This window comes from Marmota monax, unplaced genomic scaffold, assembly GCF_021218885.2.
Source record: "Marmota monax isolate L192 unplaced genomic scaffold, Marmota_monax_Labrador192_F-V1.1 WCK01_AAM20220418_F8-fsc00133, whole genome shotgun sequence".
Lineage (NCBI taxonomy): Eukaryota > Metazoa > Chordata > Mammalia > Rodentia > Sciuridae > Marmota > Marmota monax.
The window spans coordinates 2,630,374-2,654,290 of NW_026694821.1; the positions used below are offsets into that span (position 1 = coordinate 2,630,374).

Below are 23,917 nucleotides of genomic sequence, written 5' to 3' on the forward strand. Positions count from 1 at the left end.
TAGCACTAAGCTGGGGAATAAGCCTTTAAACACATGGGTCTTTGGGGAACATTCCAGATGCAAGCCTTAGCAGGAAGCAGATGCTGGAGCCCACCTGGGTTCAAATCTCAGCCATGTCCCTACCCCAAACCATTCATAAAAGGGACAGTGAGGTAGTGCACTCCTCCCAGGGTTTCCATGAGATCTGAATGGCACTTAATAGTACCAACAAAGTGCTCCAGATACCCTCTGGACACACGGTGAAAGAATGAAGAATGCATGCCGTAGCCTGTTCCTGTGTCAAAGTCTATTTGTTCAGACTTCAGAAATACTGTTTTTCCTGAAATATCTAAGTGCCCTTTCACTTTCTGAATGTTTGCTTCATCGTCATCAGTGTCCTTTAAGAGCTGCTTACCATTTCCCTTTCTAATGTCAAGGGAAATGTCACTTGATGGTTAGGTCCTGGGTCTTACCTCCCGAACTTCAAAAGAGATACTTGTCAGCAGTGTGGTACAGGATGCGGGGAAGAGGCAGGTTGTAGATTACTTAACCCAAAGTGTTGCCCTAGATAATGTTTTTTTGTTTTGTTTTGTTTTTTAAAATATTTTTTTAGTTGCTGGGAATCAAACCCAGTGCCTCACACGTATGAGGCAAATGCTCTACCTCTGAGCTATAACTCCAGCCCCCTAGACAGTGTTTTTGAGAAAACTGAATTAACAGCTAACATTTTAAGTCTAGAGATCTCCCAGAGACATTCAGGTATTTGTACTTTGCTGACAACTCAGAGATCTGGCAACACTGAGTCACAACCTGTGTGACAGTGAGACGAGTTGGGAAGTGGCTCCTTCAAAAGGTCCTGTACTCCTCCAGGACCCCTCGATTACCTGTCCCTATTGTCCCCGGGTGGTGGGGGTGGAGAATGGCAGGCTTTAGAAACACAGACCCCAGTTCCCAGCCAGACTCCACCCACTAATTCTGATGGAAATGGGCCTGAGCACCCATATACAATATAGCACCAGGGATTAAATGTGAGCATATGGAAAACACCCAGTGCTGCAGCTGTATACAGGAGGCACTCAATAAGGGTTTGCATTCCCTTCCTACTCCTCACTGGTGATGCATTTGCAAGTCTACACCAGTACCCACTACCATCCTTCCCCCCCTCTCATCAGTAGTTGGCCCCAAAATCCTCAGATACACTCACATTCCAAAGTACAACTGAAATGCACTGAAAGGCTCAAATCTTTTGATCTAATTATCAGATATCAAAGACTACAGATGACACAAGGGGATGCTCTCAACAAAATCAAGACTACAGGAAACTAGAGAACAAAGCTGGCTTCTTCAACAACAACAATTAAATAAGAAACAGCAGGGGGCGTGGGGGGGAGAGCAAGAGAACAAGTTATTTAAGAGATACAACAACCAATTGCAGTATTTGGATCCTGATTTTAACAAACTGTACAAAAGTTTGTCAAGGCAGCGAGGGTAATGTGAACGTTGGTTAGGTATTTGTCAGATGATTAATATTTTAGACAGGACATGATTTCTATGAACGAGCCCATGTCCTAAAAAGACACACACTGAAATGGTCCCATGAGGAAGACTCTGATATAATGCAGGGTGGGGTGACCGGGTGACAGGGCAAGGGCACAGACCAAACAAGACTGGCTAGGAGATTAAAACCTTTAGAGCTGGGCGGTGGCACACAGGGTTGACTCTATTTTTCTCCTTACTTTTGTGGATGCTTGAAACTTTCCGTAATAGATAACTTTATGTAAAGCACATAAAATGTTTAAAATTATTTTAAGGTTGGAGACAGTCCTGGATGTTTTCCTAGAATGTCCACTGACAGCTTAACTTGTCCACTTAGATAACTGAGGAACGAAGGTAGGGCTAGGAAGGATGGGGAGAGGTTCTGGTGGGGCTTGGGAGTGTTCGTGCACTAGGGGGAAAAGAAGAGCTCCAGTTCTCTTTCTAGCTTCATTTTCTGTCTTCAAGTTTTAGACATTTGTCTCTGCTCAGCAAACCACAAGTGCCCCAGGGCAAGAACCATGTAAATCCTTACCTCCCAGGCACCTCCCACAGAGACTGGCACAGTTCAAGACCTCACTATATGTTTGTTGAGCAAATGAAAGGAAGAATGGTATCTATATTTCATCTTTGGTGAGAGAAAAAGATCAGCAGAATCCAGTTTGGACAAAACGCTCCCAGTCTGCAGTTCAGTTCATGGTATTGAGATCTGACCAAGCGTCGAGTGGTCTAGGGGGGCTTGTTAAAATGGCAGATTCCTAGGCACCCCTCCTCAGGGATTCTGTTCAGCAGGTCCAAGCTGAGATCACAGAAAGGATAGTTTCAACAAACCCAAGGGATTCTGATCTGGTGTGTAATATCCACAGATAGGGTTCTTAAACATCTTTGTCTTTCAAAAGTATTATTCATTTTATCTGTCTGGTTCTTTTGTTCACTGTGGAAACTTTCAACACAACAAAACAGAGTAGTCCAATAAATCCCCTTAAGATATCCACCAACCTCAAGGGCCATCAGCTTATTTTAAGGAAACCTTTTAATTTTATCTGAATTCAGACACAGCACTGGCAGCAATACCCTCTGTCTTAGAGATGGAAGTGGCTGAAGTCGTGACCCAGGTTAACTTGAAAGAGAAAGGTTTGGGTTGTGTTCTGGTCTGACAGAGTTGTAGATGACTGTGCTTCCTCCATCCCTTTGGCTTGAAAACTGGAAATCAAACTACATGACAATCAGGAAGTTTTGGATTAATTGTTATTTAAATACTTTGAAGAATAAAAGTCCCATTCAACCTTGTTTTTTGTTGTTGTTTTGTTTTTGTTTTTTTGTGCTAGGGATGGAACCCAGGACTATACACCTGCAAAGAGCATGCTCTATATTGAACTACACCCCAGTGCTCATTGAACTCTTTAAGAATACCTTTTTGAGCCGGGCATAGTAGTGCACACCTGTAAACCCAGTGGCTTGGGAGGCTGGGGCAGGAGGAATGCAGGTTCAAAGCCAGCCTCAGCAATGGCGAGGCACTAAGCAATTTAATGAGACCCTGTCTCTAAATAAAATATAAAATAGGCTGGAGATGGGCTGGGGTTGTGGCTCAGCGGCAGAGCCCTCACCTAGCATGTACGAGGCCCTGGGTTCGGTCTTCAGCACCATATAAAAATAAATAAATAAAGGTATTATGTCCAACTACAACTAAAAAATAAATTTTAAAAAAACAGGCTGGGGATGTGGCTCAGTGGTTGAGTGCCCTTGAGTTCAATCCCTGGTACTCCCCCCCACCAAAAAAGAAAAAATCACAAACTAATTTGTTATTTAATTCCACAATTACAGTTTGAAGGATGGGGATATAGCTCAATGGTAAAATTTTGCGTAGCAAGTATAAGGCCCTGGGTTCAATCCCCAGGACCACAAAAATACAAACAAACAAACAAACAAAATCCTATAATTTAGATGATTAAAAATAGGAAAATTTTTCTATTTAAAGTTAAAAAGCCAAAATCCCAGGACATCAGTGACTACTCAACTTGACCATAACTCTTGATAATTTAATGAACCTCTGTTAGTATACCTCCACATACTGCACATATACCCACTTACATAATCATAAGAATAAAAAATATATTTATGTTATGTAATGAGCTATTTACACATATTGTGAGAAGTTAGGAAATATATCAATACATGGGAGAAAGCTAATGAAATGAAAAGAGGATACACAAATGTACATATGGTACCATTTAATTTATTCATGTTATCTGTAAAGATGCCACAGAAAATTTCAACAAAATGCAACAAAAGTATTAGGAATAGTAATAATAAGATTAGTGGATCATAGTTTTATAAATAATTTCTTAACCTCTATATATTCAAGCATTTTCAAATTTTTCACATGAAAAGAAAGAATCTGTAATAAAAATATTTTTAAAACCCAGAAGAGTTGCAGTCAAAATAATCTATCATTCAGGCTGGGGTTGTGACTCAGTGCTAGAGCGCTTGTCGGCATGTATGAGGAACTGAGTTCAGTCCTTAGCACCACATATGGCTAAATAAAATAAAGATTCTGTGTCCATCTACAACTAAAAATATTTTTTTAAATAACAATCTATTATTCAATTCACTGCAGTGAATAAATATGGCCCTAGCACAGGGCAGAGACTTAGGGGTGGAGGAAAATCCCACAGCTCAACCAAGGCACATGAACTACATTTACCTTTAGCCGCATCTGATTCCGCATCTGATTCTGAAAATGATATGATATTCATATCATATTTACAAGATATGACCACAATGAGAAATATAAATTAAGCAAAATACCTAACTTAATGTTGTTTCATGTGACAGACTAGTAACTAAGGAAATGGAGTTTTCTATAATACAATGAAATGTTGTACTTCAAAATCTATTATCTACTCATATGTAGCTATTACTTTTCCAAAGTATTTTTCAAGTCCAATAAAATATTTTTGTATGATGTTTCCCACCTTTTCAATGTCAAAATTTTTTCATGGTCAAAATAGACTCTACTATCATGTATAACTAAAAAGAACAAATAAAAATAGTTTTTTTAAATAATGTCATTACAGTTGGCTAGGGAAAAATATGTAATGAATTTTTGATGAATTTGTATATACTCAATGACAACACAGTCTCTATATACTTGAAAAATATCTGTCTCATTATTCTGTGCATATACAATGTTGGAGCACACCTGAATTCAAGGATCACCTGCAAAAACTCCACTCCCTCCTGTACTCTTCTACCTACACTCTGAGGGTGCACTTAAAATATGATTCCATGTTTTACAAAGGCAAGCTGCATGAAAGCAAGGGATCTTTAAGAGATTCTGAAGTGAAGGAACAGAGAGAAACTGAGTGACATTCGTTCCTCCCTGATACATTTTTTTTTAAATGCAGGAAGTAGGCAACTTAAGTAGGATTCATTTTTCACTCAAGCCAGCCAAATTAGAAAAATATGGTCAGATCAAGCTCATTGCAAGGAAGATGCTCCCCTGCATATGACAGATAGGAAGATAGTTTTCCATCTTTCACAGGAAATGAAGGAATGAAAGAATAGAGGAATGAAGGAAGAGGGAAGAAAGAAAACACTTGTACCATATTAGTGATATAGGTAAACAGTATACAGTCAGAATAATTACTCTAAGAAGCTACAGGAGGGCTAAAAAAGTCAGGGAGATGTACATTATGGGTACTGTTGTTCTTCATCTGTAAAATGGGGCTATAATGTCAACCATGCATATAAGATAATATGTAAAGAACATAAAAATTAAAGGTGCATTCAAGAAAAGTTTGTTCCTTGATCATGTTCTTAAAGAGCAGAGTCCTAGAAATAAAGAAAGAAAAATATGTGTTTAAAATAGGCAGCCTGTGGTTAGCTGCCAAAAGCATTCCTGGCGGGAAATCCTTGGGAACTACTAAGGGCGCTGCATCTAGGGTCCTTTCATTTCCCTCTGTTCTCATTTCTGACATTGCTGCCATTGTGTCCACTAATCTGGCAAGGGTGCATTGAATTATGACCTTCCTCTCCCCACCATCTGTTTTCCTCTCCCATCTAAACCGCACATTGTCTATTCTGATCTCTTTCATTTAATGTGATTTGATATGTACCTGTTAACTCTGTGAAATGGGATTTTAAAACAATCTTCCCATTCATTCTTAAAATGGAAGTTTACTCTCTGTCGCTGTAAAAAATATATAGCTTAAACATCCATTCCCCACAGAATAAATAAAGTAATAAAATATAAATCCTGCCGGTATAAAACCAGAGGATTACTTTATGTTTAACAGAATGAAATTAAAAACCACTTAGTAAAGATCCATTAATGCTCAAGCTATTTGCTGTGTTTTGCCATGAGCAAATTTATCCCATTTTATTATCAAAAAGGAGTCCATATACATACGTATGAACATATTAGCATATATGTGTGTACATGTAATTTATGTAACTAGACAATGTATAGATAGGTTGACAGACAAGAAACTCAAAGTATTAACATCTAATTGAGAGTTGGGAGTGGGAGTGTGGATGAGGTTATAGAAATAGAAACTTTAAATTTCACTTTGCCTGGTTACATAATTTAAACATTTTTACAGCAAGGTCATATTACTTTATTGGCTTTTTCAATTATTTTTTAATCTGATAATTTTAGTGACTAAGAAGAACACTTTAAGACATTCCATTTATTCTTTCAGGTCACTAGGCACTACTAATTACAATAAAAAAAATACACTAAGGGTTCACTTTGAGAGAAAACAAAGATATTCTGGAGAGCTTTTGATTACTACATAATTTAAGTTAGGATTTCTAAGAGGTCAGATGAATTACCAACATGTATTTTGAGTCTCTAGTCATGTTCAAGCACTGTGTTCAACACAAGGGGAAACAGGCTGTTTTCAAGGTCATCGGGAAGAGGTGGTGCTCATGGACATAACCAAGAGAGGAGGAGTTAAATGACTTAAAACATCATTAAGAAATGTCTATGGGAGCTCTCAAGATACCTTGCTCACCTCAGGAGAGTAGATTAGACCCTGGGAGATTTAAGTTAGATGTATAATCAGTAAGAACAGAGGAGGCACCCTGAACCATCTCCCAGCTTCTGCTGAGGCTGGAGCTGGGAACCCCCATCCCTATTCCCCCCTTTCCTGGCATCTTGCCATTCTGTCCAGTCACTTCAACCCCTGGGTGATGACATCAGGAGTTTCTGAGTAAGCAACAACAGGCAGATGTGACTAACACACACATGCCTAAGAGCTGCTGAGAAGAACCCTGCACAGAAGGCTCAGGCTGACTGGGGGTGGAGGAAGAGGCTGGAACACCACTCAGCACAGGCTAGGCGGAAGTGCTAGGGGCAGCAGCTGATCTATCTGGGACACAGAGTAGGTGATGCTCTGCCTCACTCCAATGACTCTTTGCTACATTTCCTGGCTCTTCCATTGGTTTATTTCCCAAGCCAGACTTTTTTGGTATGTATGTGGGGCTGGGGATTGAACTCAGGACCTTAGAGCGTACTAGGTAAGCACACTGCCCCTGAGCTAGAACCCCAGCCCAAACTTCCCTTTAAATTGGCAAAGTATTTCCAGAGATCCACTGGACCTGTGAGTGGAATTAAGACTGAATATATACATTCATTTGATGGGGGTAACTAACATAAACATAATCATACAATCTAAAATTTTACCTTAGAACATTCAGCGTTCACTATGTGTTTAATGTTATACTGCTAAACAATATGTATAAATAAATGTGCATAATCTTTTAATCTTCACAATAACTCCATCACATGGGTAGTATTTCCACTTCACAGATGAGAACACTGAGGTTAAGAATGGTGAAGTAATGTGGCCTGGTTGTATAACAAGAAAGGATTTCAGAGGGGAATTCAGATTCCAAAATGCCCTTAACAACAAAGCTGCCCAAACTCCATCCAGCCAAAAGCAGAAAGTATTTTTCCTTAGTGTAAGTTTTCCTTGAGTCCACCATTAGAGTTTTGTACTTCTCCTTAGAGTCTTCCAACTTTCTGATAAATTTACTGGAGAGATGCCCAAATCCTCAATGAAGAAAACTAAGTCTTTATAGGGACAAGGAAGATCTGAATAGCAGGGAAATGTTCCTGTTCTTTGCTGGAAAGAAACAATTACACAGAAGTGTCAGTCTTCCTTAAGTTAATTAGCAGAGTCAATACGGCAGCAATCAACACACAAATAGAGCTTTTGCAAAAAAATATGGCAAAAGTGATCTTGAGGGCTAGACATGCAACTCCCTGGTAGTGGACATGCTTAGCATGTTCAAGATCTTGAGTTCAATCGTCAGCATTAGAAAAAAAAAGTTCATCTGCAAAAGATATGTGGGATTAACCAACAAGTTGCAGAAATAAAACCAAATGAGAAATGATTAGCCCCACATGGCATTAAACTACATTGCAAAATTTCAGTATTAAGATAGCTTGTATACTGTGGGCAAAACTAGATTAACAGAGTAGAAAGTCCAAAAATATAGCTATAAATCATGGGAAATTAGTGTACAGTGCAGGCCAAATTTGAGGTGAAAGGTGTACTAAACAAAAGAATATAATGCTGGGATAATTGATTCTGTGGGATAGAAAGAAGGGAAGAAATCTGTCCCAGTCACGAACTCACTCCCATCCAAAATAAGTTACTCTAATTAAAAATTTTTTAATTTTTACAAAATAAAGCTATAAAATATAAAACATCTGAATAAATGTTTCTTAAATACTCTTAGAAAGGGAAAAACCTACCTAAGCAAGCAAAAATAAATAATAAAACCAACAACTCACAAAGGAAAATATTAAAGACTTAATTGTAAAATAGTGTAAACTTCTTAAGGAACAAACCTTTTAAACGAAATACTAAGATATGCATTTGTAATATCTATCAAAAAGAAATATTTTCCTTCATATATAAAGAGCTCTTCCCAATTAATAAGAAAAAGATCACCCCAAAGGAAAAATATGAAAAGTATAGAAACACTACCAGGCAGTGTGCACACCTATAATCCCAATGACTCAGGAGGCTGAAGCAGAAGTGTCACAAGTTTAAGACAGTCTTATTAATTTACCAATACCCTGTCTCAAAATAAAAAGGCCTGAGAATATAATTCAGTGGTTGTGTGCCATGGATTCACTCCCCAGTACTGCACAAACCCAAACCCACACACAACTTCTAGTTCTGCTTTCACAGATCTGGAGTTACTGATTCATGAGTCAGAAAATTCAAATTATAAGAATTCAAATTATAGAAAAACCATCTGACTTTAGTACAGCTTCAAAGTTATTTTAAAATAGACTTATTACTTACTTTTACTTAAAATTGGATATTCAAAAAATTAGGTATATAGCCCATTTCAGGTTTTTTTAGAAAGAAATTGGCTTAATGGTTCTCCACAAACAGCTAATTTTTTAATCAAAGAATTCACTTCTTATCTTGAAGATTTTGGTTAATTACAGCTGCAGACCCATCACTAGAAATGTGAATGTGAAGTAGATGGCTCAAGAATTTAAATGGGCTTGAATTAAGAAACTAAGGTATAGTCCCTTTACTTACAAGTTTTAAAATTCAGGTGACAGTTTGGTTCCCCACTGCTCAGTGTTTGCCACTGAGCCCTTTCCCCTCAGGTTTTAAAAGGTGCCATGTGGAACTCTAAACCAAGAGTAAGAGGTCCTGGATTTGGGTCCTTATGGTCAGCTGCCAGCCATATGGCCTTGGTGGTCCATCTGCACTGCTTCAGCTTCCCTATTATAAAAGGGGGGTTCACAACAAGCCTGCTCAGGATGCCTCCAGCTCTGCCACTCCTGACCTTCAGCCTCATCTTCCCACTTGCTCCTTCATCTCTTCCTTCCTAAAAGACAAGATGGCTGGCAGCACAGCAATGAAAAAGGAATGGAAAGCTGCATTTTAAAAAGAGGGGGTGGGTCCTAAAATGAGTCACCTTTCAAGAATTTGCCATTCTCTGGTGCCTGGGTCCTGCTCATCATGCTATATCAGCTCTTCTAATGAAACTTGCTGTTTGTATTTGTTGTGTGCACTATTGGATTATGTTTACACTACACATCCATTCCTTTTAAAAGCAGCTGGTACGTTCAAAACATCCAAATTGTGCATCAAACAGACATCTTTAGTTATCTTTAGTTAAGCCTGAAGAAAATCAGATCAAAATCTTAATTCTGAATAGGTTTTATAACCAGCTTTTGACAAGTTAGGGGAAATAACTGCAGCTCCCCAAACTTCCCACTTACTCCCCAAGACCATGCTTACACGCTAAAATCTAACCAGTTCCATGAATCACTTCCTGATACCCAAGAGAGCCTTCCCTCTCCTTGATTCCCTCACCAAGGCTTAAGTCACGGGGCAGCTGCTGTTGGCTGTAGTCTGTGCTGCTTCCCCGCCTGGCCTGATTTTTCATGCTGCCATTTTGAATTAACAGAGGTTTCATCTGCAAGTAATGCGTCTTCAAGTCAGGCGTGGATCACAGTAGACACCCACCACCACAACCACCACCACCATCACCATGGAGAAACTGGACACAAGCCTCATTCAAGACACCTGCAAGCTAATACTAATCAGAAAAGCTATATCACTTAATGAAATCCTACCAAGTCAGCTTTGAGTCACAGAAAATAAGAGTTTCCTTAGATTCATACGGGTGTAATGGGCATTTTTAAATCCCTAAATACGAATTCTCGACAATTCTCTAAAATTCAATCTTCTCTTTTGCTTTGCAGACCTCAATGAGTGAGTGATGTGCCAGGGAGAAAAAGCAAACTGAAGAGCCAACGATAAACTGAGGTGGACAATCATCTCAGAAACACACCAGTGCCTTTCACCCATAGGCGCCCTGAGGCCAGCACGTTAACCTGCCCTGACCCCTCTCGCACCCCCAGGAACGCCCGGGTGCCGCTCGCGGGGAAGTTGAGTCAAGTCCTGCGCGCGGCCAGCCTAGACTAGAGCAACAGCGCGCTCAAGCCCGTAATTGGAAGACAGACCCGGACACCCTTGGGCTGTAGCCGACAGGGTGGACGCAGGGGGCAGAGCTGGGCCAAGGGCAGCGGCCTCGCCACGCAGCCGTGTTCGCAGCCAGACTGCCAGCGCGGCAGGTGCCTTAGCTCCGAGAAGGTGCCAGGCTCGCTCCTTCACCTACGCTGCGCCGGGGCGAGCTCGGAACCCCGAATCCCGCCAGCCACCCGAACGGTGGAGGAATGGGGGGAGCACAGTCACACATTCAGGGGGTGGCAACTTGGCTGCCGGTAAAGAAAACAGGAAGAGCAGCCGGGAGATGTTATGAGTTAAAGGCAGGTGGAGGGAAGGACAGGGTTGGAGTACGGAGGGCGGGGTGGGGGGCAGGTTCCAAACAGGCTGCAGTGCCTGCACCCCGGGGTGGGGCGTCTCTCTCCTTCGCCCCCGCATTCCCTAAACCTAAGTCACCCCCGACCCTTTGCCGAAGCCACCTTTCTTCCCATCCCCAAGATTCCCCAGCCTGTCTGAGCCAACCCTGGAGGGCAATAGGCCCGGGGTAGCACTACTTGCAGGCTCCTACGGCGGCAGGCGACCAGACGCTGGGGACTGCGATGGCGGATGGAGTGAAACCCGCCCAGGGAAACAGCGTTGCAAAGGCCCGGAGCTCCCAGTCATGGCCCGCCGCGGCTCTCACCTGCGGAGCGGCGGGATCCGGGCTCGGCCCTGCGATGCGGTGCTGTGACCGGTGAGGGAGAGACTGCGCAGCGGCTGGATTACTGCGGCGACATCAGGAGCTGCAACTGCAGTGTCGGAGGCGGCCGCCGGGCGCTTCCCCCTTCTTAGACTCCGGGCTTTCAGTCCCACCGCCCCCTGCTAACAGCTGGCCGGGATCACGTGACCGCGAGGCCCACCCTCAGCGTCTCAGCGCTCTGGGCCCCAGGGCCCCGCCGCACCCGCCACGTCTGGCTCGCGGGGGCTGGAGCGCAGAGCTCCACCTGGAAGGGGAGGGGGCCAGAGAGCGGGAGGGGAGGCCGAGGGGCCAGATAACGCTACACAAAGTGGCTCCCTCTTTGCTTGATTTTGATTTCTTGGTCACAACTCTATCGAACGGAAAAACCCGAGCTTTAATAAGACAGCTTCTTCCCGGCGCCTCTCCCTGACCCCGCGGTTGGTTGCTACGTCCTGGCCTCCGCGCCTAAGCAAAATTCCCCCGCGGAGAAATGTGTTCTGCAACCGCTTGACTTGCCCAAGTCAACTCCCTGGTTTTAAAGAACCATTTTGATAACGGCAGACTTTATTAAGCCTGGCACTTGGACACTGTGACCCAAAGAGTTGAAGTAACTATTCCAAGGTCACATAGCAAGTAGCAAAGCCAGAATTCCATGCTGGGGTTAATAAATTTGGGGGGGGAGGTGTGATGGTCAAGGTCGTGGTCAAGACATGATAGTCCATCTGTTGCTAAAACAAGACTACCTTTTTTATTAATTAATAAGAAAAGACCATATAAAATGATACAAAGAGAATTCACAGGAAAAGGAATTCAATATCACCCAGTAGCATGAGAAGATATCCGACTTCACATACCTGCAAACCAAATCTAAAAAGTAGCATTTTCTACCTGTCAGATTTGTAAAAATAAACGTTTTATACCTCATGGTATAAAACAATTTGGCAATATCTCTCAAAATAACAAATTCATGTATAGTCTTTGACCCAATTATTCCACTTCTAGAATTTATCCTAGAGATATACTAACAGGTGTGAAATGAGTGCAAGGTCATCCATTGCAACAGTACATAGCTAGCAAAGATTGGAAACAAATGTCCATGAAAAGAAGGCCGTTCAAATACATGACAGCTCATCAATAGCATGGAAGGCTATCAGGCTTTTTAAAAGTCTCTTTTTCTTTAAGGATGCTCTCTGTGTACTGATACAAAAAGATTTTCAACCTATATTAAGCAGAAGGGTTTTTTTGAAAAAAATTTTTAAAATCTAGGTGAAGAACATAGAACATTGTGTGTCTTAACATTTGTTAGAAGAAAAATATCATATGCCTGTACTTTTATTTTCAAATTCATAGGCTGTCTCCTATGTTTTCAAATGCACAGAATATCATTGGAAGGATACATAAGAAATGTAATAGTAGAAGCACCAGGAAGGAGAGCTGGGTGACTGGTTGCTAAGGAAGGAAGGAGACTTTTTCCCATGTGCTTTGAATGTTGTGCCCTCATTTAATACTTGCAACACAAGTAAAAGACAGTGGGAGAGAACTGAGGAAACGAGTGTAAATAATACAGAATAAAGCATTGGTTCACACTCTTAGAGCACAAAAGTGTCTTAATTGTTCATTTACTCCAACTAAGGAAATGGCAATACTTTAAGTGTAAATAATCAGCATTGGAAACGCCTAAAGGTCTTATTCCTAGGGCCTGGCCCAGATGTCTTGAATTCAGGGTCTCTAGGGTGGGAGCCAGGGAATTTGCATTTTTTCAAGCTCTTCAGTTGTTTCTCTTGCTATTAAAGTCAGACAGTCACTGTTTTAAATGTCTAGTTTAAAAGCATGCCATATCGCTTCTCGGCCTTTTGGCTAAGATCAAGTGTAAAAGCATGCCATAAATCACCATCACTATAAAAGCAAATGCAATTCTATAACTTTCTGTGTTCATTGGTTGTCATTTCTCATGTAAAGGACAGCACCTGCACATCATGCTATCTTTAGGTGGCAGCCATGATCTTAGGACCCACACAGTGGGGATGACCAACATACCTGCTTCCCTGAAATCTTTAAAGCCTATTCGTGTTTCCCCACATGTCTATAGAGACTGAGGCAGAAGAAGAGAAGATACAGAGGCCCCCACAGTCCCCAGGCTCTGCACCAAGAGGCTTATTACATGGTATTCTTAACATGGATTAAGCAGCCATGATAGCTTTTTCTGAATTTGAATAGGAGACAGAGAGCCTTCTGCCATTCAAGCCATACAAATAGAGATAAGGGAACAGAACAGTCTAAAAACTATGAAGAACTTCAAGAAATATTAGTTAGGGCTTTAATGACTTGCCTCAATTATGTGAGGTTTTAGGTACAGGGAGATTATAAGGTTTTGTGAGCTAGCTTGCAAGGAAAAACTTGTATTCAATAACATGCAATCATTACACAGTCATTTATATTCCATCTAGCCATGTTCAAAGACTTAAGTAAAATTATACCAGGTTTTCTGTTTTATTTCCACACTAGTAGGCAAGTACAAGTATTTCTTCTATAGATAGAATGGTGATTTCAGCACAGAAGCATTGTTATGTAGGGATACTCATAGAATCTCCCTCTGGGAAAAAAAAAACAGAAAACTACAGAAACATTCTGGATTTATTTACAAACAGTAAAATGAAAATAAGGTCACTGGGAAAACCTAAAATATTTAATCCTGATAGGTTTAAAAAGTATCAGAACTGCATATCTTCATATATCATCCCTCTTCCCATTTTGGATCACTGTTAAGTATTTGCATAGCCAGGTGCACACCTATAAGGTGACTCTGGAGGCTGAGGAAGAAGGATTGCAAGCCTGATGCCAGTCTCAGCAACTTAGTGAGACCCTAAGCAGCTTAGCAAGACCCTGTCTCAAATTTAAAAACAAAAAGGGGCACTGGGATTGTGGCTCAGCGGTGGAGTGCTCGCCTAGCATGTGCGAGGCCCCAGGGTTCGATCCTCAGCACCACATAAAAATAAATAAAATAAAGATATTGTGTCTAACTACAACTAAAAAGTACATATTAAAAAAAAATAAAAAATAAAAACAAAAAGGGCTACGGATGTAGCTCAGTAGTAGAGCACCCCTGAGTTCAATCCCCAATTCAAAAAACAAACAAACAAAAACCCCTGGAAGAATGGAAGAAAATTCCCTGACACTAATGGAAAGTGGCTATTCTGAAAGAAAGTTTACATAAATACCATTTTCCTGCTTTGCTGAGAGATATTATTTTGATTTTTTTCCATATTTATCACTCTAAGGATTCATTGAAGTTCTTGGATCTGCAGGCTTACAATTTTCATCAATTGCTTGGCCATTATTTTTTCAAATATTTTATCCATTGCACCATCTCCTACCAAATTCAGGGATTCCAATTACACGTATATTTGATATTTGCTCATAGATCACTGAGGTTCTGTTCTCCTTTTTTTTTTCCCAATACCTTTTTCTCTCTCTGCTTCCTTTTGAATAATTTCTCTTGGTATTTATTCAAGTTAGTTGTCTTTTCTTCTGTAGTATCTTAGATGCTATAAATATCATCCGTGAGACAACAGCAGAAAGCATTACAATTCTTATTACATATATAGAGCACAATTTTTCATAGCTTTGGTTGTATTCATAGTATATTCACACCAATTCCTGTCTTCATACATGTACTTTGGATAATAATGATCATCACATTCCACCATCATTAATTTTTTTTTTGAGAGAGAGAGAGAGAGAGAATTTTAATATTTATTTTTTAATTTTCGGCGGACACAACATCTTTGTTTGTATGTGGTGCTGAGGATCGAACCCGGGCCACACGCATTCCAGGCAAGTGCGCTACGGCTTGAGCCACATCCCCAGCCCATCCACCATCATTAATAACCCCATGCCCCTTCCCTTACTCCAACCCCTCTGCCCTATCTAAAGTTCATCTATTCCTCCCCTGCTCCAACTCCCTATTCCACTATGAATCAGCCTCCTTATATCAAAGAAAACATTCGGCATTTGTTTTTTGGGGATTGGCTAACTTCACTTAACATTATCTTCTTCAACTCCATCCATTTACCTGCAAATGCCATGATTTTATTTTCTTTTATTGTTGAGTAATATTCCATTGTGTATATATGCCACATTTTTTTTTATCCATTCATCTATTGAAGGGCATCTAGGTTCATTCCACAGTTTAGCTATAAATATTGATGTGTCCCTGTAGTATTCTGTTTTTAAGTCTTTTGGGTATAGAACGCATCAGTGAGATTTTTATAGAAGTAGTATACTTTTCATTCCCTGTGGCTGTATTTGGTCCTTTTTTTGCTACCCATTCTTCTCATATTATATGTGCTTTCCTTTAAATACCTGATCATATTTATACTATTTTAATAGTTGTTTTAAAGTCCTTATATGCTAATCTTATAACTTCTGTCAATTTTTAAGACTTTTTTTAGTGGTAGATAAATGCAATACCTTTATTTATTTTATGTGATGCTGAGGATCAAATCCAGTGCCTCACACATGCCAGGCAAGCACTCCATCACTGAGCCAGCCCAACTTCTATCAATTTTTTTTTTAAAGAGAGAGAATTTTTAATATTTATTTATTTATTTTAGTTATTGGTGGACACAACATCTTTGTTTTTATGTGGTGCTGAGGATTGAACCCGGGCTGCATGCATGCCAGGCAAGCGCGCTACCGCTTGAGCCACATCCCCAGCCCTCTATCAATTTTTAATCTGTTTTTATTCCCTCACCGATCTTGTGATTTAGATGCCAGACTTAGTGAATTTTATGTTGTAAATGATAAGTTGTTTTTTTTTAAATATTTTAAAGGGTGTTAGACTTTTTCTAGTTGTCAATTATTTAAGAATCAGCTGGATCTGGGGTTGTGGCTCAGTGGTTGAGCATTTGCCTGGCATGTGTGAGGCACTGAGTTTGATCCTCAGCACCACATATAAATAAATAAAATAAAGTTTCATTGACAACTAATATCTATCTATTTATATTAAAGAATCAGCTGGATTCATTTGAAGCTTGTTTATAAACTGTTTAGGACAGTTATAACGTTAACTCTACGGCTACTTTAGTCCTATTCCTAAAGTATGACACGCTTAGGGTCTCTAATGAATGAATGTTCCACATAATCAGTAAAATGATTCTAGCTGACAGAAATTTGAACATTTCCCAGTTTTGTGTGAGCTCCGGGAATTGTTTGGTTTATAGCTCCCAATAATTGTTCTTTACCCAGAAGTTTTTCTTTTTTTTTTTTTTTTTGGTCAGTAAAGCCTTATTTATTACGTTTCATCTTTTCAGAAAACTCTTCTTTTTTTTTAATTTTTTATTGTTGGTTGTTCAAAACATTACAAATTTCTTGACATATCATATTCCACACTTTGATTCAAGTGGGTTATGAACTCCCACCTTCACCCCAAACACAGATTGCAGAATCACATCAGTTACACATCCATTGATTTACATATTGCCATTCTAGTGTCTGTTGTGCTCCACTGCCTTTCCCATCCTCCACCCTCCCCCCTCCCCACCTCTCCCCTCCCCTCCCCTCCTCTCTCTCTACCCCCTCCACTGTATAACCCTGAGGGTCTCCTTCCATTTCCATGCAATTTCCCTTCTCTCTCCCTTTCCCTCCCACCTCTCATCCCTGTTAAATGTTAATCTTCTTCTCCTGCTCTTCGTCCCTACTCTGATCTTAGTTACTCTCCTTATATCAAAGAAGACATTTGGCATTTGTTTTTTAGGGATTGGCTAGCTTCACTTAGCATAATCTGCTCTAATGCCATCCATTTCCCTGCAAATTCTATGATTTTGTCATTTTTTAATGCAGAGTAATACTCCATTGTGTATAAATGCCACTGGCCAGCCATATGCACCCACAGGTTGTTACTAGTCAGTTATTTCTCTGTTTAGTTTTCTTCTCTCCCGGCTCCTGCCCACATGTTCTAGCTGCGCTGATCTCCCTAAACTTTTATTTATTTCTTCGACTCAGCCTGACAACAGGGCTCTGTTTGTTCGTCTGTTTGGGGTGTTTTGTTTTGGCATCCATGTGTTTTGAGACCGAATCTCACTATACTACCCAGGCTGGTCTCAAATTCTTGAGCTCAAGAGATCCTTCTGCCTTAGTCTCCTAAGTAGGTGGGACAACAGGTGTGCACCACCACACCTGGCTTGTTTCCCTTGGTTTTGCCTCCAGCTGGGGTGATGGCTGGCCTTAACTCACAATCCTGCTTTGCCTGTTGTCCAACATCTGATAATACTAGTTTCATATATTTTGCTGGAACTCTTAGTTATTCATCATAGCTAGTCCCATGACTGTTTTTCCTTTATAGCTAGTGTGAAAGTATAGGAACACCATTTTTTAAAAATATTTATTTATTGCATTGTAGCTATGCATAATCTTGGAATTCATTTGGCATAATTATACAAGTATGGAATTTAATTTGCTCCAATTCAGTCCCTAGTACTTTCCCTTTTCCTCCCCCACCCTCCATTTCCTATATTCTACTGGTCTTTCTTCAAATTATCTGTAGATTTTTTTAAATTAGTGCATTACAGATATACATAAAGGTGAAATTCACTGTGATAAATTCATATATACATAGATAGGATAGTTTGACCTGTTTCATTCCACTGTTTAGGAACACCAATTTTAATGCCCTAAATGGAAGCAAATTGTTCTGATATAGACTCAGACCCATTATTTTAAGAATTACAAATGTATAGTCTACTTATGGAACTTCTTCAACATGCTAATTTAATAAGAAATGTTTATTCAACACTTAGACCAGGAATTGCACTATTGCTACATGGATTTTAAGAAGCATACCATAGCTCTTCCTCTCAAGAAGTCAGAGATAAGCCAGGAAATTAATTTAAGTATAGAAGTAATATAGCCATCCCTCAGTATCCATGGGCAATTAGTACCAGAACACACCACAGATGTCAAAATCTACAGAGTCTCAAATCCCTTATTTAAAATGGCATACTATTCCTTCTTGGTCTTTTGGCTAAGATCAAGTATAGTATCTGTTTTTATCAGTTTACTATCTGATACAACCTCTACCTGAGGACAATAGATTAAATAGATTTTCGGAGCAAGGAGATGTAACAGGAGCTTTCTCTATCTGTTCCATACATCCACCTGGTATTTTAGTACCTCCAGGAATAATGCACCTCACCCCACTCTTGTGGTTTTTTTGTTTTGTTTTGTTTTTTTAAGAGAGAGAGAGAATTTTTTTAATCTTTATTTTTTAGTTTTCGGTGGTGCCGCAGTCCGGCTGCAGCAAAATAACCGGGGGGTGACGAACAACTTGTGTAGATTGATACAGCAGGAATGGGAGCCATTTATTGTAGGACAGCAGAGTTATTTATACTATTCCACATAGCTTATCTAACTAACATAAACTCGATACAGCAGTCAACCAATAAGGAATCTCCACACTTAATGGCTCGCTGGCATTACTTCACAAACCACTCCCTCTGGCAAAATGCCAGGCGCCATCCGGACTTGTTTACAGACTCTAACATTTGCCAGGCGCCATCCTGACTTGTTTACAGACTCTAACACAGTGGCACAACATCTTTATTTCATTTTTATTTGGTGCTGAGGATCGAACCCAGAGCCCTGCGCATGCCAGCCAAGCGCGCTACCTCTTGAGCCACATCCCCAGCAGGTTATTAGCTTCCTTCTTGTCTTCATGTCTCTTTTTTCTGTCATTTTCCTTTTCTTGTGGTCTTTTTTCCACTTCAAGCTTCCAGGGTTTAAGAATGGTTTGTTAATAGGTGAGGATTAAAAAAATAAAATGGCAGAGAGTTTGCTATACACATCCTCCCTATACTTTATTATATATATATATATATATATATATATATATATATATATATATATATATATATATTTATTTATTTATTTATTTTACTTGGTGCTCAGGATCTAACCCAGTTCCTCACATGTGCTAGGCAAGTGCGCTACCACTGAGCCACAACCCCAGCCCCTCCCCTATACTTTAAATTATATCTAGACTATAATATTTAATATAACATAAATGCTATGTAAATAGTTGTCTTATTCCATTGTTGAAGGAATAATGGCAAGAAAAGATCTGTATATGCTCAGTACTAAGTTCTAAAAAAACAATTACCATCTTCATTTGGTTGAAACCAAAGATGCAGAACCCAAGGATGCAGAGGACCAACTGTGTATGCATGTATTTATTATATATTGCTATCAGAGTAACACAAGGCTTATGCATAGGTAATACATTGATCTAGCATATTGGGAAATGTAAACATGTTTAAAAGAAGGTTGTAAATATGGGTTACCTAAACCCAGACCATTTAAAAAATTATTAATGATAATTTTGCCTTTTCTTCTAGAGAGTATTATTGATCATCTAAAGAACCCTATGCATTGATTTTGAGGAGCTTGAAATACATTTGTGTAATTGAGAAATGCCTTTAGCACATTGCATACAGAGGTGTTTTTCCACTTAATGCTTCTTTTAGCATATAATAGTAGGAGGAAGAAAAAAAGATCTGTCATTGAGCAAATCTCCTGGGGATGAACTAGACACAATGTTATGTGAAGGAGACACTTACATATGGGTAAGAAAGCCTCCTAATTGCCTGTGAGTAATCTTATGAGAATCAAAAGAAGGAGCTGACAGTAAAGCCATGAAAAGATGAGGAAGAAAAGCACTAGTCAAGATTAGTCAGCCACCTGTCTTCATCCTTTGACAACCATGTTTAGGAGGTTCTTTTTCCTGATTTTGGTTACCATAGTAACAGACCTTTAAAATGCCCTCAAATCAATTTACAGAATTACTGCCCATATTGAGTACAGCAACACAAAGAGATTGTTAAGTTGTTAAAATCTATTTTTAAATTATTATGTAATTTAAATGATCCATCAAGCTTTTGGATATATAATTTAGACAATCATGAATTGCATTTTAGCAAAAGGAATTTTAAAATCCTATCCATTATTATTAGATGATGGGTTTAGAAGTTCAATTATTAAAATATGTCATTTCAATGAATGACTCCTAATTAATTTTAAATAAGATAGAATTCACAAATGTTCTGAGCCTAGTTTTAAAAACACGTTTATTATTATGCTTTACACTCTTTGGTATACTTTTAGGAGTCATTCATGGCTTTAGCTAATTTTAAAGGAATTGCTGTGACTTGGTCTTGTGATCCTCAAAGAGCATATATGATTTCTTTCTTGGCATTGCTAGGTATTGAACCCAGAGCAACATTCATGCTAGGCAAGTATTGCATCCCCTATCCTGATTTAAAACAAAACAAAACAAAAAAACAGTGTTTACACATGTGGAAAAAAATCTGCCTCATGCTATGTATAGTTGTAAAATAAGGCTTGTTTTTAAAAATTTCAAAATTCTAGTGACATCTGAGACTGTTGATTTTTGTTTTTATTTTAAATGATTTTAATTTAAACTTTTTTTTGGTACTGGAGATTGAACCCAAGGGCACTTTACCACTGAGTTGCATCCCCAATCCTTCTTATTTTTTATTTTGAGACAGCATCTGGCTAAGTTGCCAAGGCTGGCCTTGACCTTGCAATCTGCCTCAGCCTCCCAAGTTGCTAGGGGATTTCAGATATGTGCCAGTTACGGTGTTTGGCTGCCATTTTTAGCAAATGAAAGTTTATCAGGAATTGTACAAATTGAACCTCTTTTACAGGAAATTTTAATATCACTTCTCACTTAACATAATATGGCAGTTACCATTAGTTATTTTCAAGTACTTTGGAGAACTAAACAAAGTCTGTCTAAACTGGTGCAGGAATTTAGGGTTCAGTTAAAGGAAAACTTCTCCCATGCTTTGAGTGATTGATTAAACAATGCTTAATCAATATTCAGAGAATTATGAAATTTCTCTAACTCTAGAAAAAGAATATTTTGTTGTGAGCACTCTTTTATTTCCCATAAACCACCAAACAACTGGTATTATTTTATTTGAATTACCCGACTCCGAGAATTGGGAGTAATGTAGATATACAGAAATATTTTAGTTTTGCAGTTCCTTATTTTTCCTTACTTTCATTTTCATTGATTTTTCTACCAATTAATCCTAAACCTAGCCTTGGGTTGTTACTATTCATATTATATCCCTTGTACTGATTTGAGTGCTTACATGTGCAAAGGATTTGACTTTTGAAATATGTAGAGTGATTCATTCCTTAAAGCTGAAGTCCATAGTTCCCTTTTGAATTTCAAATAGTACCACCATATTAAAATAAAAACTTGGGGGCTGTGGTTGTGGCTCAGTGGTAGAGCACTCGCCTTGCACATGCGAGGTCTTGGGTTTGATCCCCAGCACCACATAAAAATATATGAATAAAATAAAGGTATTATGTCCAGCTACAACTAAAAAATAAATATTTTTTAAAAAATAAAATAAAAACTAAAAGTGGAATCATTTTATCGTTAAATTAATTTATTGAATAATCTATTTATTTTTGCCCTGAAAACCAAGAAAGTATTCAGCTTTAAGCATTATTAGAATATATCCAAAATAGGCAAATCCATTGAAGAAAGTGGTTTCTTAACACGGGGGGATTCTGTGAAAGTGGGAATAGCTGCTAATGCAGATGGGGATTTCATTTTGAGGTGATGAAAGTGTGTTATAATTAATTGTTCTGATACCTTAAAATGTATTAAACCATAAGCATCTTTGTACTACATATTAACTTTACAAAACTAAAATAAATCCACTCCCCCAAAAACAAATAATAGAAAACCATTGAACATGCCCAGCTCAGAGAAAATTGGTGGGTGGCAGAGTTAATAGTCTTGAAGATGTTAGTGCTATAGTAATAAAGTATTAGCAAAAAAGATCCAAGGAGCAGAGTTGATTTGCAGCTCAGTCTTAATATAAGAATCAATTAACTTGTGTAGGCTGCTTAATTTTATATAAAGATTATGACACAGAACAGAAAACCTTGGCTACTACTAGATGTGGCAAGGGGAAAAAAAAGAGTACATGACATCCCGTGAGAGACTACATACCTTACAAAATGTAACCAAAAAAAGAAAAAACTTAAGTAAATATTCTGAAGGAATCATTGAGATGAAGTCAGCAGGAGAGAAAATTACTCTCTGGAGAAAATCGGCAATTTCAATTTTGCGAATTTTATTGCAAGATCTTTTTAAAGTTCTTTTCTGTTTTCCTGTCAGTAAAATGGTGCCTCTTATTTAAAGGCAAATCTCCCTGTGTTTGTACTACTGTTTCTCTTGGTTACTCTACATAAATTTGGTTACTGATTTAATTAAATTTAGCTACTAAAGAACCACTTTAAAATCAGAAATGTCTTAAACAGAATGTCTTCTGAAGAAAAATAGCTAGCAACAATTCTAAGAGATAACAATCATAATGGGAAAGAACCACCAGTATGTGGTTAGACATTATAATGTCCTAATCTCCTAACCAAAGATAAAATATAGGTTGAGTTAAATAACATAACATGCACTCTGGCAGAGTAAGTACAATAAATAAATGAGAAAATGCTGTCTAAGAAATTGGAACTAAGCCCCAAAGGGTTTCCTGACTCTTACTTCATTCTTTATAATAATGAAAACTATCCCTCAATACCTCAATTTATGTTGTGCATACATCTATTTTTACTGCAACTGTTTACTAGAGAAAAAAAAATCTTTATACTACTGCAGGGTGGAATTTTCAATTAATGAAATGACTTGTTAATTCCCAGAAATCTCCAAGTGGGATATAATTTAGTTGCTACTAGAGACCAAGGGGACCTCACTCACTTTATTAAGGAGTTTTAGAGAAAACCCTCAGCTAATAGGTCATGTCACTTGTTTTTAGATCATATAAAACAAAATTGATGTTAGTCCAGTCTGCAGGCACTTAGATTGGCTTTATAGATGACAGGCTGACTCACCCTCATGAGCGTCATCTTTTTTATTCCGGAGGCTTATTAGCAGTTCATTGGCAAGGGAGAGACTACATACCTTACAAAATGTAACCAAAAAAAGACACACACACACACACACACACATGCACACACACACACACACACAAAACTGGTCATCAAATGAATCCAGGTGCCAGAATCTTCCAACAGGTTTTATCCCTTCTTTTAGCAATAATCAATAATCTAAAGATACCAAATGAGCCATTCAATTTCTTCAGTAAAACTCAAGCTAAGGCAAGGGTATGGGTATCGTTGGTTTTACATGAAGAACTACCTGTACTAAGAATTCTACTTATGAGTGAAACAGAAAGGTAAGCTAAGTACAGAATAATAGACTCCAAAGGGACACAGGAATTTTAACTGCATGTTAAAGACAAGTTTTCAGAGAGGGGGAATTATATACTAGAGAAAGTATTTCAATTACTATCTTTGGTACAAAACTATATATACATAGTATATGCACAGTATATACTGTAGGTTGAATATGCTTTATCCAAATGCTTGAGACAAGAAGTATTTTAGGACCTTAGTTTTTCTGGGATTTCACAGTGTTTATATAGATTTTACTGGTTAAGCAACCATAATCTAAAAATCCCAAATCCAAATGCTCCAAAATCCTAAACTCTTTGAGCATCATGTTTCTCTCTCTCTCTCTTTCTCTACCCCGCTCCCTTTCAAACTTACTGACCATCTAACTTTTCACTGCATGATTTTTTTTTTT

The 23,917-nt window shown here is 38.7% G+C and overlaps 1 protein-coding gene and 1 non-coding gene across 2 annotated transcripts in view; one reads left to right on the top strand and one right to left on the bottom strand.

Moving 5' to 3' along the window:
• Scrn1 (secernin 1) overlaps window positions 1-11,362 on the bottom strand; it is a 63,466-nt gene extending 52,104 nt beyond the window's left edge. The window contains exon 1 of the mRNA XM_046426043.2: window positions 11,188-11,362. The gene's annotated coding sequence lies outside the window, so the exon portion shown is untranslated. The remainder of the gene's footprint in view (window positions 1-11,187) is intronic.
• A 6,862-nt stretch (window positions 11,363-18,224) lies between these two features.
• Window positions 18,225-18,415, top strand: LOC124080224 (U2 spliceosomal RNA). The gene has a single exon (XR_006847634.1). It is a non-coding gene; the product is annotated as a U2 spliceosomal RNA (small nuclear RNA).
• The last annotated feature ends 5,502 nt before the right edge of the window (window positions 18,416-23,917 follow it).